Here is a 19,884-nt window from a genome sequence, read left to right as displayed (position 1 = left end):
TCCCCATTCATTTACATTTTTAACTATTCCAAACTCTAATATCCTGAATTTCCAACTATTTTAGGTCCAATCCAGCCATGCCAACTCCCACTGATGTCAGTGAGGACTGTGGGTGCTCTGCACCTCACAGGATCAAGCCCATTTGCCGTATGGCATGTGACCATCACAGCAGCATATGAATAATGAACCAAATATGAGTTTAAGGTAAAATAGTAGGCTGCCTTGACATTTAAATGGATAATTTTGTCTTTTATATCTAAAAAAACAGATTAGGTTCAGAAACATTTCACACGGCACACAAAGTGTTTGTTCATCAAGATGTTTATATTAGCTGTGTTACAAGTAACGTGCTCTTGCTTTATATTAAAAGCTGCATCTCACCCCTTCCTCAGTTCTGAATACCAAAAATATGAGACAGATGTTGTTAATGTAATATATCTTGCAAAGCACAACAGTGCTTCTTTGATGGGTTTAGGATAAGCAGTTGCCCTCCCTAGGGCACATTTGAACTGTTTGAGATTTTTCACTGCCAACTACACAGCTTGCTACCTGTCAGGAACTGGAATTGGCAGAGAACAGCTGGTAGAAGTCAATGGATGTGCCAGTTCTGGTTCATCCAGCAGAGGTACTGTGGAACGGTGCAACAACGCAGATAAGAGCTAGGCAATATAGATACATGCTGTATTGGCACAAAAGGGAGTGGACTTCTAAGGTAGGGAATTTTAAAGGTCCAAATTAGCCCAAGTGATTACAACATTTTTAAAAATTGACATGCATACAACAAATACGTGAAACCTGCTGTAACCGAGAACAAGAGTTAAACCATTTTTTGTTTCCACTGACAATACTGTTGAGTGGCTGCAGACAGCTGACTATTACTACCGGTTGTGGGAGTTGTGGAAATAAAGACAAAATCCCTTTCTTATTAAATCACTTAACATAAATAAGCTAATGTTAAACCTGATGCAGGGGAGGGTAACTACGAGCATAGAGTGGAAATCACCTTTACAAATCTCCAGTTACAAGTAATTATCTTTCCTCTCAAAAATGTAAATATCCTTCATGAGCCCCACACATGTGGACTGAAGAGCTGAGAAAATGTCACTATAGCACAAGATACAAAATGAGATAGAACATCTGCACATGAAAGGGAAAGCTTCTTTAAAACAAAAAAAGAGGATGTTGGAGCAAGCGTTTTTTTTATGGCAAACAGAACATATAAAAAGTTTGAAAGCTAAATGTTATATTACATTTATATTACAGAAATTGTAGGCATATATAAAGCCAGCTGCCAGACATTGACAAGAGCCAGAAAGGGGGAACTGGGCACTCAAACAGCTCTCGTGAGATAGCCAAACTGAGTCTGGAATCTCATCACTAGACCTTGTTAATGTTTGTAAGTGTGCAATGAACTCTAAGTGGCTGTCTTGCAAAACTGAAGAGACAGAGCTGACCTGATACCAGATACACCATGTGCACCACATGTTTGGTTGAATGAGTATTACTTCAAATCCTCAGCAGCTACTCCCACCAAGGAACACCAATGTGAAAAATGCATAAGATAACTATTTGAGAGTTTTCATAGACACAAACTTCTAAGAATACTCAAAACCAAAAAAGAAAACCTTCCAAATAAAGGGCTTTGTACACATCATGGAAGTATCATAAATCAATCCATTTGAAAATATGCTCTCCATTAGTTGTAAAGAAAACAATTAAAAGTAGCAGCAACTTACATTGATATATTGCTTTTGTGGGAACTCCAGAGCTGAAAACTTGATCTACTACAACTTGAGCTAAAGAGCAAAGACTCTATAGCTGGGGTGGCAACTGGATTCCTTTGGAGTGAAAGCATGTTACTGGTCATGATCTGGGCCTGATCCACAAGGGACATGAGTATGTTACAGCACCAGCCTAAAGTTTTTGTATAAACGACCAATACCAGAGCCCCTACTGGTTTGGGACTGCCTATTTTTTGTGGGGTTCTTTTACATTGAAATGAGCAGAAGCACTCAAACCCCATTAGTTAAAGATGGGGCTGCTGTGAGGTTGTACATCTTTATAACTCACTTTCCCCTGGTCTGAAATAGAAATAGCCTGAATTTGTTGACTCTCAGGGCACACTATAAGTGTCATCTTTCAATAAGGTGACCAGATGTCCCCATTTTACAGGGACAGTCCCGATATTTGAGGCTTTTTCTTATATAGAAGCCTATTACCCTCCACCCCCTGTTCCAATTTTTCACACTTGCTGTCTGGTCAGCCTATCTTTCAACCAGACCTTTTGGGAAGGTGGGAAGAACATTGAGAATTGAAGTCTGGTGCGTGGGGTGTTGTCAGTCTTTGTTGTTCTAAGGATTTGGCTGATTATTTTTATTACACTATATGGCAACGGTTGGCTGCTAAATTTTTCTTTATTATAGAATTTGTGTTCTTTCCACAGATTTCAATGCCAGAAGGGCCCATTGTGATCATCTAGACTGACCTCCTGTGTAACACAGGCCATAGAACTTCTCAAAATGAATTCCTAGAACATGTCTCTTAGAAAAACATCCAATTTTAATTTTAAAATGGTCGGAGATGAAGAATGATTCTTGGGAAATTAATCCAATGGTTAATTATTCTCACCATTAAAAATGTACACCTTATTTCCTATCTGAATTTGTCTAGCTTCAGCTTCCAGCCATTGGATCATGTTATATCTTTCTCTGCTAGATTGAAGAGCCCATTATTAAATATTTGTTCCCTATGTAGATACTTATGGACTGGGATCAAGTCTCCCTTTTCTCTTCATTAAAGTATGCAGATTGAGCTCCTTGAGTCTATCACTATACCATGTTTTCTAATCCTTTAATCATCCTCAGGAAAGTCCTCGGGCAGGAATGGAATACCGGCAGAAATATATAAATCTGCGGGTCCAAAAGTGGTAACAACACTCCAGAAAATCCTTACTGAGATCTGGGATAGTGAAGAAATGCAACAAGACTTCAAAGATGCCACAATTATTCCTCTATTTAAAAATAAAGGCAGCAAAATGGTCTGTGATAACTACCGTGGGATAACATCCCTCGGCCTGTGCCACTTCCCACAGCCCCTATTGGCCTAAAGCAGCGAACCATGGCCAGTGGGAGCTGCGATCTCCAAACCTTTGGACTTGGCAGATAAACAAACTGGCCTGGCCCGCCAGCGGGATTATCCTGGCGGACCGCGGGCCAAAGGTTGCTGATCCCTGCCCTAGCATATCCATTAGTGGAAACCAACTAAAGCAAGTTAACAGAGATCTCGAACAGGATGAAGAACGCTGCTCAGTCATTAGGAACGCTACATAACGAAGTCCTGAAATCCCACAACAAAACCCTCTCAACAAAAATAAAGCTTTATAATTCTTTTGTGCTCATATCTCTCCTCTACGCCTGTGAGACCTGGAAACCATACAAATGGCATATCAAACAGCTAGAGGCCTTCCACGTGCGGTCGCTGTGTACCATTATGGGGATCCGCTAGCAGGATAAAATTACCAACCTGGAGGTTCTCCAAAAATCAAATGTCACGAGCATCAAGGCCATGCTGATAAAAGCCCAACTACACTGGGTTGGACACATCATTAGGATGCCTGAATATGGACTCCCCAGAAAAATTTTCTATGGAGAATTGGCACAAGGACATCGGAATCAAGGCCGTCCCAGAAAGCTCTACAAGGACAGCAGCAAGAACAGCATACATTTTGGCGCAATAAAACTGGATGATCTTGAGAAGGCTGCGTTAAATAAATTATCATGGCAACACACAACACTCAGAGCTTTCCAAGCCTTTGAAGAGGACAGAAATAATTGATTGTTAGCTGCAAGGAAAAAGTGTCATACTATGGCTATAGCTACCAAGACGCTCACCAATGACTGTCTGCCCAATCTGCTCATGAACATGTGCATCACACTTTGGACTTCAGAGTCACTCCAGAATCCACAAAAAGAGAGAGCATGAAAACGTCATCGTCTAACCGATGGACTACCCACAAATCACTCTCATGTCTCTTCTCTGAATCCTCTCCAATTATCAATATCCTTCTTTATCGTGAGCATCAGAACTGGACACAGTATTCAAGCAGTGTTTGCACCACTGCCAAATACAGAGGTAAAATAACCTCTCTACTCCTATCAAGTTTTCCCTGTTTATGCATTCCAGGACTGCATTAGTTCTTTCGGCCACATCATCATACTGGAAGCTCGTGTTTAGCTCATTATCCAACCATGACCCCTAATTTTTTTCCTGAGTCACTGCTTCCCAGGATGGCTTTTCCCATTGTGTAAGTGTGGCCTACATTCTTTGTTCCTAGATGTATACTTTTACATTTAGTCATATTAAAACACATATTGTTTGCTTGTGCCTGGTTACCGAGTGATCCAGATCACTCTGAATCAGTGACCTGTCCTCTTCATTATTTACCACTCCCCGCAATTTTTCAATCAATTGCAAACTTTATCAGTGATGATCTTATGTTTTCTTCCAGGTCACTGAAAAAAATATTAAATAGTATAGGGCTGAGAACTGATCTCTATCATGTTAGTTTGACAGCATCTATTTTCCATAAACCCATTTTGATTTGCTTTAATGATGTTATCCTCCTTTAATTCCTTATTAATTGAGTCCCATATCAGCTGATCCATTATCTTCCCCAGGATCAATATCAGACTGACAGGCCTATAATTACTCAGCTCATCCCATTTAACCTTCTTTAAAAATGGCACATTATCTTGCTTATGTCTTCTGGAACTTCTCCAGTGCTCCAAGTAGAGCCCTGTGCAGATACAAATTTATATTCACGGATGCGGATAGAAATCGGTATCCGCAGAACCACAGGGCTCTCCCGGGAATCGCAGCAGTGAAAGGAGCAGAACATGGAGCTGCTGCTCCCAGGAGCCAGTGCCCCACGCCAGCAGCTCCTCCGGCGTGGCTGTACTGCCCCCAGCCCCACCCACTGGGGTGGGCACCAGGCTCACCTGCACACCCTTGGACAGGAGAGACAGACAGCTGCATGGAAAGGCTGGGGGCAGGGCTGGGGGTGGTACAGCTGTGCTGGAGGGGCTGCTGGCGCAGGGCACTGGCTCCTGGGACCAATGGCTCCACATTCTGCTCCTTTCACCACTGTGGTTCCCGGGAGAGGCCTGCAGTTCTGCAGATACCCATTTATATCCGCGGATATAAATTTGTATCCATGCAGGGATCTAGCTTCAGACCTCACTGACCAAAAAATTCACGATCCAGTGAGCACATCAGCCATCTCTCTTAAAACTCTTGAATACACGTTATCTGGACCTGCTGATTTAAAAATGTCTAACTTCAGTAGTTGGTCTTGCCTCTGCACAAGGGGATTGACTAAATGACCTCTCATGATCCCTTCCAGTCCAACATTTCTGTAATTCTATGATCCCATTCTGTTGGAAAGTACCACAGAAGACTGAATGATGCTGCTGTTTGTGATCAGCATGTCTCTCTTAAAGGTGCTACCTTTTGGCTGCAATGTAACAGCACAATGCCTCTCAACCACCATGATGGCACCTTTCTGCCCATCTCTCTTTTCGTGTTCAGACCTTCTCCATCCCAATACCAAAAATGACCTCTCTGGTCAGTCCAAGCTGATCATGTTTGTGTCCTCCTCCAATGCTTTCTTTCATGCTGCCTGCCACACATTTCTGTCTGAGTCTGTCATGCTTCCTGTCTCTCCTACACTATGTCCCTTGCCTATAAACTATATCTGTAACTAAAAACAGTGATTATTCAAAAGAATTTTTTTTACCCATATGCGTATTCTCATCTCCAACGTGACCTCGTAACCTTAATGTCCTTTCCTTCATCTACTTATCCTGTCCCATCCCCTAGCTGTGATATTACAAAATAAGGTCAGCTGGAGGAGAAAATATGAGTACTCATGGGCAGGGAACCTGTATTTTATTTGTTTGATGAAGCACCACGCTTATCTCTAAAATCATCTGAAATCAATGGAGTTATGTTGATTTACACCAACTGAAGATCTGGCCCATAATAAAGAATAATGGGGCATTCGTTCAGGACTGACTGAGGGGAAAATGTCCTCTAGTGAGTCACCCATATTACTTACTTTTCCAAGTACTGACTAGGGACATCCTTATTAGTTTATTAATGATGCTGAGATCACAGCCTAAGGTGGTATAGATATGAGGTGACTGGAACATTTATTTAAGAATTTGAAAAAAATATCACTAGCATCGCCTCATAGTTTACGAATTCTGGAGTGAATTAATGGCAAGTACTAGAAATCAAAGCTCAGTGATCCAAGAAGCCAAAGTTACTAGCCCTTGGTTAAAAAAATAAAATAATGTGAGGTACTTAAACTAGCAGAAAATATCCCGAGTGGCTTATATATGGGGATTTCATACATCATTCTCTAATAAAGCAACCCACTATAAATTAGGTGTGCAGAAAAAGGGGTTGCTTTCTATTAACTCATGGAAGTCAACTTGGTATGTCTGCAGAGTAAACTGCTAGAGAAGCCGTCTCTGAACCCTGTGCTAATAAATATACAATATAAGCTTTTCAGGAGCTTGGAAACAGAAGAAGATTTCTTCCATTTTAAGTTTTATGCCTTTCCTGTGGAATTTTTTCCTAGCATTAAAAAGAACTGTAGATATTTTGTCTGACACTGAGTTTTCATAATTCTTGCCTTGCAGGAATCACATAATCTGTTCTCCAAGAGAAACCAGCTCCTCTGAATAAGTGAACCCTCTCTGTTGGGTAACACCTTCCCAATTTGGATTATTGCCAGTAATTTGGATCTTGTGCATTTTATAATTATGCCCGTGCCCCTCCCCCACCCATTTTCTGATTCCAATTCCTGCTGTGTCAGGGCCACTTTGAATACTGTGTGTAGCTGAGATACAGGCCTGTAGCCTCTGGATAGCCAGCGATATCTCAGCACTTGAGTGTACCCTTGTTTACATTTGCCATCAGAACAATAATTGTTAAGACAACCATGCCAACATTCTTAACTTCGTCCATGTTGATACTATACTTGTTAGATGTTTAGTATCTTCTATGCCAGGAGAAGGATTCCATTTTGCTACAGTTACTGTACATCTAGCAACCACAAGAGAGTTCTTATACACTATGGATTTTTAGTGATTTCAGAATATCGTTAGCATATAATGCACATCTACAGGGCAATATTTATCATTGCATCATCCCAGAAGGGAAATCACACTTCCTACTTAATTCCACATGTGTGGAAATTACTAAGCAAATATTCTCTAAAACATTAATGGTCCTGAAATCAGGTCTCCCTTCCCCCTAAAATTTATGAATTGGCATTTGTGTCAGCTGTCAGAAAACCCAAAGAAATTCAGATTTGAATTCTAACTGCAATTCCACTTATTGACATTCATGTCGAAAAGGTGTCATTTCACAGTGCTTGCCCAGTAGCCATTTAATGCTTATGATAAACATATAAGACCGAGCAGGAGTGAAAGGCCTAGCACCACGCAGGATCTATTCAGTCTTCTCAGACACAACTCCTACCCCTTGGCCCCTCTCACACACACCTAAAACTCCATCATGAGGATCCCTGCAAGGATCAATAAACTCACACCTCCTCATGAATACCTATATGAGACTGCTTATAGAGATTTCAAAACACCATAGACTGCAATGCCATCAAACGAAGAGGACACTTAACTGTAGTGTGTGAAGTCTGTTGCCAGCTAAGATGTCCCAATGCCTGGAAGAAATAAATGGATCAAACTCATTCCAGGAAAAACAGAAGTGAGCATAATAGGAAAGGGGAACGCTATCTGAGGAAGTTAGCAATACTCAACGGTGACTTACTGTAATTGTGGTTCTTTGAGATGTGATGTAGATGTATATTCAGCTTAGGTGTGTGCGAGCCCAGTGCAAAAGAGGTGGAGAATTTTACCTAGCAGTACCTGTAGGAGATAGTGCTCACATTCATGCTCATAGCCCCTCCCCAGCTGTATGAGGCAGCACTGCCTGAAGCCCCCTCAGTTCCTTCACACTGAATGCTCAGAGACAGGGCTCCGATGCGGGGGAATAGAGGGTGGGTCATGGAACACATGTCTGAATCATGTCTTGAAGAGCCACAGTTACAGTAAGTAACCATTTCTACTTCTTCGAATAGATACAACCGTGTATTCCACTTAGATCACTCACAAGTAGTGAGGCTCAGAGTCTATCTAAACAACGACTGCAGGACTGCCAGCACAGTGATCAGCCTCATTTTCACAGCTTACAGTTCTTGTTCTCTGTTGAAAACCAGGTGTTGCTCTGTCAGGGACGGATGCTCTTGCTAGCCCTTCATCAGCCCTCTTGTCATGACGTCTGGAGTGGGGGCAAGGATACTTTCTCTTCTCTTGCCCACTCTGGCTCACAGGGTTCTCCTCTGCTACATTTTTCTTTGAAGTGAATTGTCCTTTTAAGGATAGAGTCCAAGCCATTGTAATCCTTATTCAGCCACTTCATCATCTTTGCAGTTGGAATTGAATGCTTGGTCCATCCTCTGTAGCCTTTATCTCAGTAATGGAAGCAGGGGGTTGGGGAGGAGAGGGTCTCCTCACCCGTGTTGAGTTTTGCAGAATCTGACCCTATTTCTCTGAGGGTATTGTGACATCATGCTTGCGGTACCCAGAATTGTGAGCTCCTCTGTTACTCCCTCTCAGCCTCAGCAAGTTTTGCAGCTGCTAAGCTATGTGTCAGCTCCCTGCCACACCTATTTGTCTGCCTTCCCAGCAAACAGGTCTCTGTTACCTGCAAGACAAGGTTGGACTGAATCTGCGAACCGCCAACTCCCAAGTTCCCCAGAGATGTGTGTCTACAGCATCCAGTCCCTCTCACTGGACACTCACAGAAGTTAAGTTTGCTACCCCAAACAGTCAGAGTACACACCAGTCTGTATGGCTAGCTAAGGACTCACCCTCCAGTTTAATACACAGCACAGAGATGGTTTTGTAATTAAACAAGCATACGTTGTATTAAAGAACAAGAGATTTATGTGATACTAAGCAAGAATGAAAGAGGCAGGTATAGTTACAAATTAAACAAAACAAATGATGCTTTCTAGTCACTACAACTTAATAGAAAGTTACAACCTTTGCCTAGGGAGTTTTCTCACGGACATCAAGATAGCATCATATATAGACCGGAGACTTTCACAGGCTCACAGCATGCTGTTCCTTAAGTGATGGATGCCAAAGTGGCTTTTTCCTTCTGCTTATATTTCCCCAAAGTGCATTGTTTTGTCCTCAGGGTCAAGATGACCTCCTGCTGTTCTTCCCTTCCTGCTGACTTCCCATTGCCTTGCTGATTCATATGCAAATCAGACCTCCATTGTTTTGATTCCATAATGCTTAATTTACATTGGAGAGAGGTAGATTGCTGCCTTTCCTCCTGTCTGGTGAAAGCCTGTTTCTCCCATATGTTTGGTCACAGACTTTAAAGTATATAATAAGTCAGTATCCATGATTCTCCATACAGTGTTACTGCAAACAGTTCACATTGACATAATACTGATTCATATCACTGACTTTCATAAAAGACCTAACTCATTACCACTTCTATAGCTGATACAATTGCTTATTCTTTGGGGCTCAGACCCCCTGTTCTCCACCTGGGGGTAGCCGGACCCTGATGGTCACAAGTATATCTACAGTGGAGCTGGACGTATAAATTCCAGCTCTAGGACACATACCCTCACTAGCTCTGATTGAGCTAGCATGCTACAAAAAAGAATGTAACCACAGCAGCTGGAGCAGGAGGTGGAGCTAGACATGCCAAATACATATCTGAGGTCTTGGAAGGGGATGGTACTCAAGGCGGCTAGCCCCTTCAACTAGCCCAGCTACACTCTGTTTTTAGCATGCTAGCTGGATCAGAGCTAGCACAGGAATATCTCCCCAAGGCGTAACTTACACCTTCTGGCTTCAGTGTTGACATATCCAAAGACTTGTAATAACTTTTGCTTTACTGTTAAGTTCCCTCAAGCAGCTCATTCTACCATTATTTGGCAGGAACTTTAGGTAGGGAGGGGAAAGCTGTTAATTTTCACTCTAAAGAAATGACCATTTTTGTTTTAGTTTATACAAATGATTCTACTCCATCACAAGATCAAATTATTTCCCAGATGGCAGTACTGGTTCAGATTGTGCAATTTTAAGAAAGCAGATGGAAAGAGAAGCTTTAAAACCCTTGGAATCAGTCCCAAATATGCTGTCTGCCACAACTGGCAAAATAAGAAAAAGGGTAATGCAACATCCAAATAATTAGAACCCTAGAGAGGTGAATCCAGCTAGTTCACACTAGAGACTATTTTAAAGTTACAAATAAATTTAAAATATATCTAGTACATTTCTAGTCATCATAAACTAATTTAAGTGCAAAGTTTAACTTACTCAAATAATGAGAAGTAATAGGAATCCTTTCCCTTTGTATAGCAATTCTCATTCTAGGACCTCACAGCACTTTACAAAGGTTAGCATAAGAGCTGGTCAGAGATTTTCCAACATAAGAGTCTTCCATTGGAAAATGCTGATTTGTTTACTCCATCTCCATCCTCTGTTGCCCCAGAAACTTCTCAGATTCTTTTCAGTAAAAGGAATCTTCACATTAATTTATTTATATTCCCCATCACCAATACAGCCTCATGCAGCAAAGTATTTACACTGCTTCTTGTCCTTCCCCACAGGTCCATAACAGTGATCTCCATTCCTTAATATCTGAGCGTCCTGGTCCTGGTCCTCCCCCTGTGATTTTCTTCCTGGGTTGTCTTTTATAGCCCTCAGCTGATGGCTAATTGGTTCATCAAGCCTCTCAGACTGATCAGCTGCATATCTCCAATCAGCCTTCTCCAAAGGAACTGATTGGTGCCTAAATGATCAGAGTGCTGGCTCACCTGTTAGCTTCCAGCACTCTGTCACACTGACAAATGCATTGTAGTTGCAGCCATGTCGGTCCCAGGATATTAGAGGGACAAGGTAGATGAGGTAATATATTTTATTGGACCTACTTCATTGGCTTGTCTCCATCCCACCAACAGAAGTTGGTCCAATAAAAATTATTATCTTGCCCACCTTGTCTCTCTAACATTGACATTGAAACTTTCTGTGGGAATGTGTCAACTTGGATGAAATTCTGAAGGAAACCAGGCAGATTTCCTGCCAGCTGGCCCCCATCTTTTTGTCAGTCTGGAAGGCCCAGCTCCCATACTTCCCATGATGACAAATTCCCCACCTGACAGCTGGACAGCTCAGTGAGCTTCAGAAATGTTTTGAAATAGTCCAAACATTTCATTTTGACCTTTTCAAAACAAAAAAGTTTGGAATTCCCATTCCATGGGAAATTTTGAAATTTCATTGTTCGTTCTACTTCAGAATGATTTTTTTTTAAATTTCAGAATTTCCCACAGAATGTGAATTCATGTTTCTAGCCAGCTGTCGTCAGCATTTCTCATTTTACAGATGGGGAAACTGAGGCCAGAAGGTATGGGTTTTTTAAAAATCACAAACAGTAAGGAAGTGAGAGTCAGGAATGCAGTCCACATTTCCTGATTCCCAATCCTGTGTGCTAACCACGAGCCCATGCCTTTCTCGTATACACTTCCTGACATGAGGTCTGTTCATCTCTCCACTCCTGGTCCTTTCTCTTCCAGAGGATGAGCCATAACCAACAGCATCACTCGCAGCATGCTTAATGTAAGTATCTTTCAGTTCCTAGGCAAAATTTTATTAATGGCTCAGCACTTGCCCAGGAGAACTGATATGATGATCAGGGAAGCTGAGCAGTTAGCATGGTTTTTTTCCTACTGGATGAGACTAGAAGATGTAATTCATTCTTTGTTTCATTTACAATCCTTATCCAAATTTAAGTGCCCCAAATTATCAGTCACCTGTTGATTAGATAAGAGTGTGAATTAGGAAAAAATATATGCTAGCTGGCTAGGAAGGAAGCAGTGTAGCCTAGTGGATAGAGAAGCAGACTAAAACTCAGGAGACCTGGTTTCTTTTCCTGGCTCTGTCAGCCAGTTGCTGGGTGACCTTGGACAAGTGACTTTCCCACTAGGTGCCTCAGTTTTCCCATCTAAGTAAAACAGGGATAATGATACTGACCTCTTTTAGAAAGAGCTTTGAGATTATGTGATGGAGTCCACTCACCAGAGTGGCGCCTCCTGCTGGCTGTCTCAGGGATTAGCTCTTTCAGCCAGTGCACCCTCTCCTGGTGGTGCCATTCCCACTGCCTTCTCCACCTGCAGACATGTCTGAGCCCAGGAACTGCCGTGTCCTTTTCATGTGACTCAGTCCTCTGGCCATGCCACCATATGTGGTTTCCCCCTTACGGGGGGGTGGCGTATCTCCCAGTCCAATCCAGCCACTTCCCCAGCAGAGAGTACGGTGGGGACCCAGGCCCTTCCACTATTCCGGGTCTTTGCCCAGGCCTCCTGCTGCCTCTCCTTAACTTCTCCACCAGTGCTGCTTCAATTCCCTGGGCCACTTCCATGTGGCCCCAGCACCTTCTTTGCCCTCCTCTCAGGGGCTCCAGCTCACAAGCCCCAGTAGCCAGCCAGGAACTCCCTCTTGATCCCCCGGTCCCTGCCAGCAACTGCTCTGTCCAAGGTGCTACCTTTCTGCAGCCCACTAAGAACACAGTCCTCTCTCCTTGGGCTCCCTACAGTTCCCTTTTATGTGAGCCCGCTGGGCCCTGATTGGCTTCTGCGTGCAGTATATCTAGGCTGCTTTTAACCCCCTCCGTTCCAGTGTGGGGTGAATACCCCATCACAGATCTATGGAGGAAAAGTGCTATAATAGCTAGGTATTATTATTATAATAAGTAATTGCTAGAGTCAGTGAAGGAACAGGTTAATTAGAGGGTATGGGTGGATATTTGACTCTCCACTCCTTGCAGCTCCCCCACACACACACACACACACCCCATTTACAAGAAAATCACTGTATGAAATACTGTACTGGGAAATCTAGCATCTTAACCAATGGAGTTGGCATTCAAGAAAACATTAGTTTAGTGCATTAAGAATATTAACCCTTGAAAAGGCTGCCACATTACTAGGGCCCTAGCAAATTCATGGTCCATTTTGGTGAATTTCAGTCTAGTTTTAAAAATTAGAAATTTCATTATTTCAGCTATTTAAATCTGAAATATTACAGTTGTTGCAATTGTAGGGATCCTGACACAAAAAGGAATTGTGGGGTTGTTGCATGGTTATTGTAGGAGGGGTCGTGGTACTGCTACCCTTACTTCTGCATTGCTGCTGGTGGTGGCCCTGCCTTCAGATCTTGGCAGCTGGAGAGCAGTGTCTGCTGGCTGGGAGCCCAGCTCTGAAGGCAGAGCCGCTGCCAGCAGCAGCACAGAAGTAAGGATGGCATGGTAAGTAAGGATGGCCTCGGCCAGCAGGCGCCACTCTTCAGCCGCCCAGCTCTGAAGGACCCCCAATTTGAGAAACGCTGGTCTCCGCCATGAAAACTGTATAGAATACTATAAGGTAAAAGCACACAAAAGACCAGATTTCATGGTCCGTGATGCGTTTTTCATGGCCATGAATTTGGTAGGGCCCTACATGTTACCATGTGTCGGTGCATCACCAGTAGGACTCAATTAATTTGTGCTTCAGGCTATGTGCCTTTGCATACATCTACACAGCATTTTGGAGTCTGCACAAAGCGAGCTTCCCAGCCCAGGTCAACAGACTTGGGTGAGCAAAGTTTGTGCTAGAGCTCTAAAAATAGCGGGGTAGTCCGTGCTTTGAAATTGTGGCTGCGACTAGAGCTCAGGCTCTGAAGCCTAGGCAGTGGGGTGGGATTCAGAGCCTGAGCTGCAATTTCAAAGCTCTATCTACACAGCTATTTTTATCAAGTGTTAGCACGAGCTCTACTAGCCCACGTCTGTTGACCCAGGCTGGGAGTCTCACTGCCGCGGACTCTGTAGATATATCCTTGATGTCCAAAGCTACCTGCAGCTGCTACTGCTGATGGTAGTTCACAGCCCTGTTCTTACCAGTGACTGCATAAAGGAATGGAAGAATGAAGTGATTAGTACTATCATAGCTTTAAATGCACGGGGGTCCTTGATCAGTTTTCTTTCTTCCCACCCTCTTGCCATGTATTGTTTCTGACAGCTTGCATATTCTTTTTCTCCTCCAAAATGACAAACAGAAAGGAACTGCAGGTGCTGTAGCTATCACTGCCCTCCTTACTGTTTGTCTTCTTTAGCTTGGACTTCAAGTGTCTCTGCTGGAGAAAACACATTAGAATCTGACAGTTGCACTTTTAACTCTTCCTTATCTCCTCACTAATGTCCTCCCACTCATCAGATTACAATATTATCAATGTCCTAGGCATAATAGACAAGAAGCCAAATTCTTCACTGGCATAACTTCACTGAAGTCAAGCCCAAACAATGGCAGAGATGGTATTCATAGCTGTGATAACAGACAGAAGAAAATCGCCAGAAGCAGTACTAACAAGGCTACTAAAAGGGGAGGTTTACTGCGTCTGCTCCATTTGAGTTTAGTAATGCCACATTCTATCCCCTCTGTCACTGTGCTCGTGTAGTCTAGATGTGTTCTTCTTAAAATGGAAGATCAGAAATTCCTGCCTCTTCAGACCAAAGGGAAATAGTAGCACAGAGTCCCCACTTCACTTCAAAAGCCACTTAAAAATAGGCAAGGGGATTTAAAAAAAAAAAAAAAGCAATCTGTACAATTGTGTGCCTATCTGGCACATATGAATCAGCTACGTGCATGGGCAAATGGCCAGACAGGCCTCTAAATGCTGATTTGCACGTGCATTTACTTGATTTGCTTGTTGTAGTGGCAGCAACTGCAGATGTAGCCTGACTAGATGTCCCAATTTTATAGGGACAGTCCAGAGATTTGGGGCCTTGTGTTATATAGGTGCCTTTTACCCCCGACCCCGTCTCAGTTGTTCATACTTGCTGTCTGGTCACCCTATGCAGATGCAAATGTAAGTGCATGACAGCTCACCTACAGTTTTTCACAGTGGTCTCAAACCTCCTTTTTTAAAATCAATTGGTACCAATTGTCTAAAATTTAGAGAAAACTAAACTCAACAGCCAACAACTGCAACATCACAACTTGAGCTAGCTCTCAGAAAAGAACAGATGCATCAATATTTACAGCAGCACATGGTGTCACAGCCCATCTTATATATACACACACTACTGAGGAATATTTGTATGCCTGCCCCTTGCTCACGTTTTTCCTGCCTTCCTGTGCTAGCAATGCAACCAGCAACACAAACAAAGTCTGGCAGGCTCTTTCTCTCTGGTTCACTCTTTCTAGCTATGATTTTAGCATTTTTAAAAGGAAACTTTAATTTATGGGAATTCTTATAGGTTTGAAACAAGAGCAATGAGATTTTTTCCTCTTGGTCTCCTCCAAGATTCAAGAGACCTGGAAATCGCCAATAGCCCTGTTTTGGCATATGCACTTTCAGGTATCCAGTAGCTGAATGCCTTCTGATTGATATTCACTAACATGGCCGGTATTCATGGTGCTCGGCATTTTATTTGCCCATCCCTAGATGGAGTACAAGTTTTGATTCCATAGCACTGAGCCCAAGTTTGCTAGTATTCAGATGATTCTGCCATGCTTGTTTTTTTAGTCATGACTTTATCTGATATGGTCTGAACTATAGAATTACTTTCTTGACTTAATTACCTTATTTTTCCTGGTATGTGAGCTAGAGTCTGATTACTAAAGCAGAGAGCTCCTATAGCTTCCCATTGTGGGCAATTGTATCTGCTTTTGTCTCAAACCTAGATGCCATGAATGGCAACATTGCATTATTAAGTAAAATTAATACCATGAATAAACCATGCAGTTAGGGAAAATGAAAGGGAAACATGATCTTGTAAAAGATAAGGATATCTAGGTTCTATTCCTGGCTCTGCCTCTGAGATTGGTCTAGTTACTTAGCCTCAGTGATCCTCCATTTCCTCGTTTGTAAAATAGAGAAAATATCCACCTCTGGGCTATTTAATTCATTAATATTTCTAAAGTGCTTTGAGAGCTTTAAGTGGAAGGTGGTAAAGAAATGCAAGCCATTAATATAGATTCTTACATTAGCTTGAAAGATTAAATGAGAAAACCCAAGTGGTGGACAACTAAAAATCCAAGCAATTCTTTAAAAAGCAATTATAAAACAATCTAAAAAAAATACATAAAGCATTCACATTTTACCATTTGCAACAAATTGTTCTTATACTGAAATCTTAATTCACAACACATCTGTTAATAATTATTTCAAAGATTTTACTCAGTTTTGAATAATGGTTGCATTCCTACCTTTTAGGATACATAGACATATATTGTACATGACAAACATTGCATTTGGTTCTCATTATATGAATTTCTCATTAACTAATTAGTCTTGATATTTTCTCTTAAATTACGTAGTATAAAAGAAAACTAAAACTAAATAGAGAAGGAATACTTGTGGCACCTTAGAGACTAACAAATTTATTTGAGCATAAGCTTTCGTGAGCTACAGCTCACTTCATCAGATGCTCACGAAAGCTTATGCTCAAATAAATTTGTTAGTCTCTAAGGTGCCACAAGTCCTCCTTTTCTTTTTGCGAATACAGACTAACACGGCTGCTACTCTGAAACTTAAAACTAAATGTAGCAGCAGCCAGTGAGTTAAACAAGATTTACAGAAACAAACGTTCCTGGCCTATGATTAACCTCACAACCAACTGAGTGCAAAAATTGACCGCTCAACCTGCATGTTGAAATTAACCAGAAAAAGAATGAAGGGAAAATACTGTGTTTCTGGTCACCTTTTTTTTTTTTTTTTTTTTTAAAGCTTTGTGTTGGAAACAGCAGGCATGCAAACTGGATTTTATTTCTATTAGGCTCCTAAAATATGTTTTTCCATTTCACAATTGGGAATCTAAGTAAGGTATGTTTTTTGCATGAACTTCTATTAGGAAATTTAAAATATTACCTAGAACTGAAAAATGAGATGTTAATATTCCCTTTTCAGATCTGATCTTTGGCTTATCCCAAATGCCATCGACTATAGTTTAGAAACCTGCCAAATGCAGTTGCCAGTGATGTAATACCGCAAGTATGACAATATGAACATTTTGTATTTTTAAACTTATGCTTTTATTTTTACTTGTACTTTATAAGCTGGAGAATGACTTTTTTGCTACCTGTCAAAAATGTATAGACAACTACATTCAACAGCTCTTTAACATCTGCAGCTTTACCAAACTGAATTTAGAAATATCAAGTAATGCCAGTGATGTTATGTCTAGTCCATTAACATAAATGTTTCTTAAAGCTTCCCTAATTACTTGTGACCAGAAACATACTATTTTTTATTGCTTATACAGCCAGCAACACTGCATTATGGGAGGGGGGATGCCGAAAGCAGTAAGGCTTCCTGCAGTGTGAGAGGGTGAAAGTTCTACCTGTCCCCGGCTTTACCCTGCACATCAAGGGTTCACAGTAAAATAGTCCTGACACTGACCTCTCAAAGACCCAGCAGCTGAAACAGCCTTAACAAGGTATTAACACAGCAACATGCTCCATAAACTATTACCAGCTGCAGGGGGGAAAAGAGAGAGCAAGAGAGAAGGAAAGAAAAAGGCTGTTTCACAGCTAAAGGATATACAGGAGTCACTAGTCAATTAAAAATATAGAGGTTCTATTGCATGTTCTTTTAACTAGTTTTCAGATTTTAGTTGTTACTTACACTGAAAGAACATTCTAATGTGCTATAAATCAAAGTGTTACATCAAGGGTAAGCAGCTGAATTGCCAGATGTCATCTTTCTCTGAGTCATACCATATTATTTCTGCAACAACAAAAATTCTTAAAAATGCAGGTGAAGTACATTCCCCCCCCCCCCCCGTAATTACTGGTGACTAGCTGCCTGCTGAGCAAAAAAAGAGAGAGCTGTGATTGAGAAACATGCTTACTCTCCCATTAGTGTTTTATGACCCCTGTATATGGAAAGCTATGTTTTTATTCTACTCCAGATGTACAATTTGTATATTTGTAATACATTGATCATGATGCTTTTCACTTCAGTGGCAGTTCTGCCTTTGCAGCCCCTGGCCAACATCACTTAACTAATCAGAAACATGTAAACCGTGTAATTTCATCGTCCCTTCAGTTGAGTATTACACTGTGAACAGTGTTCCACAAGGGGCAGTTACTACAATGGCCCAGAACGCAGCTCATTCCAACAAGGTAGAACATAAACAGTGTTGTTGCTGCTGGACTTCAGAGACAGCAAGCCTAGTAACTAGAGCTGGTTGAATAATGGAGGCCCAGAGCTTAGTCAGAATAAAAATAAAGGATTAAACATCTACATGGTATCAAAGAATATCCAGATTTATAATAGTAAACATTTTTTAAAAGAGAGTTCTGGAAAGGATATAAACCCTCAAGTTTCAGGGCATAATCCAACTACTAACTTTTGGAGGTTATGAAGAAACTTTCTATGGGGCAGGCTATCCCACAGCTTGATATTGCAGGGTTCTTCCTCAAAAAGCACTTCATACTACTCACTTTCACAGACAAGGTTCTAGACTAGATAAAGGAATGGTCTGATTCAGATGGCAATTCCTATTTTTCTGGTAAAAAACTTCCACCGATTTGCAAAAATGCACATGAATAACAGTGGAAATTTCAATTTGTTGAAAGCCATAAGGCCATCATAACAGGTTTTTTCAGATATTCAGACAATCTCCTGGTACCATGAAAATGTTGGTGAATGTTAGTGAAACATGTATGATTACTGGTTTAAAAAATGAATGCTCATTTGAATTATTTGGGTTTTTCTCCAGTTTATAAGGTTTGTCATCCCATCAGTAAGCAGAAACAATACCATCGGACTTAGGAGATCATCATAGTTAACAGCAAACAGCTAAAGTGAACACTCTGAAGAAACTGTATTCTGAAAAGAATTCATCCAAATTGTGTAGTGAGAACTTACAAATAATGAAGACATTGGCAGAAAACCAGGATCAGTTTTGAATGAGTCCCTCAGGGAAAAAAAAAAGACTAAATTCATAGTGCATCTTATTGGTAAGAAATAATTCTAGTGGCTCTATGGGCAGCCATAGCCAAAAGACTGAGGAACACCGAGAACATGCATGGATAGCTAGAAGAAGCCAGTCAGATGTGAGTGGACCTTTGCTTAATGCTGTAAAGAGTAAATCTTTGGCGCACTGCTCCTTAAACAATGCAAGGGGAAATGGGTCATGCAGTTCTGAGTCTGTTCCCAGTTCCGGTTACACCACCTTTAACCAGGTCCATGACCTGTGGGCTGCCAGGAGTGATGGTGGGGTAGCTGCATATGCAGCACTTTCTTGCTACAGATCCTTTTCTCCCAGGTGCCTATATTGCTGACACAGGCAAAAAGCCCAAAGATACTCATATACTATTTAAGAGGGTGGGAACAGGTAGCAGAGAAGGGAGAACCAAGGATGGGTAGAGATCAAATGGCAGAAGATAAGAAAAAGATGGAAGGGAAACTCTGTAGGTGGGAAAACAAGGAAGGTCAGAAAAAAACATATACTAAACAAGAGCGAAGAAAGAGGACGGCATAAAACAACGGACTTGGAGGGAGGAAATGGGAAAAGTGGATTCTGGGGGGGAAAAGAAGGAGAGAGTGAGACAGAGGAAAGGGACAGTGAAGGAGTGATAGATTCAGGGCTGAAGAGGAAAGACTATTGAAGATTTGGGTGAATCGGGGAGAAAGACCTCTTCAGTCTCTGCTCCTATTACATGAGAGAAAAAAACATCAGGATGAAGAGACAGAAAAATAGCCGAGTTAGAAAGAAAACTAGTGATGAAGA

The sequence above is a fragment of the Lepidochelys kempii genome, chromosome 5 (genome assembly GCF_965140265.1).
Source record: "Lepidochelys kempii isolate rLepKem1 chromosome 5, rLepKem1.hap2, whole genome shotgun sequence".
Classification (NCBI taxonomy): domain Eukaryota; kingdom Metazoa; phylum Chordata; order Testudines; family Cheloniidae; genus Lepidochelys; species Lepidochelys kempii.
Note: the sequence above shows the minus strand (reverse complement) of the source record.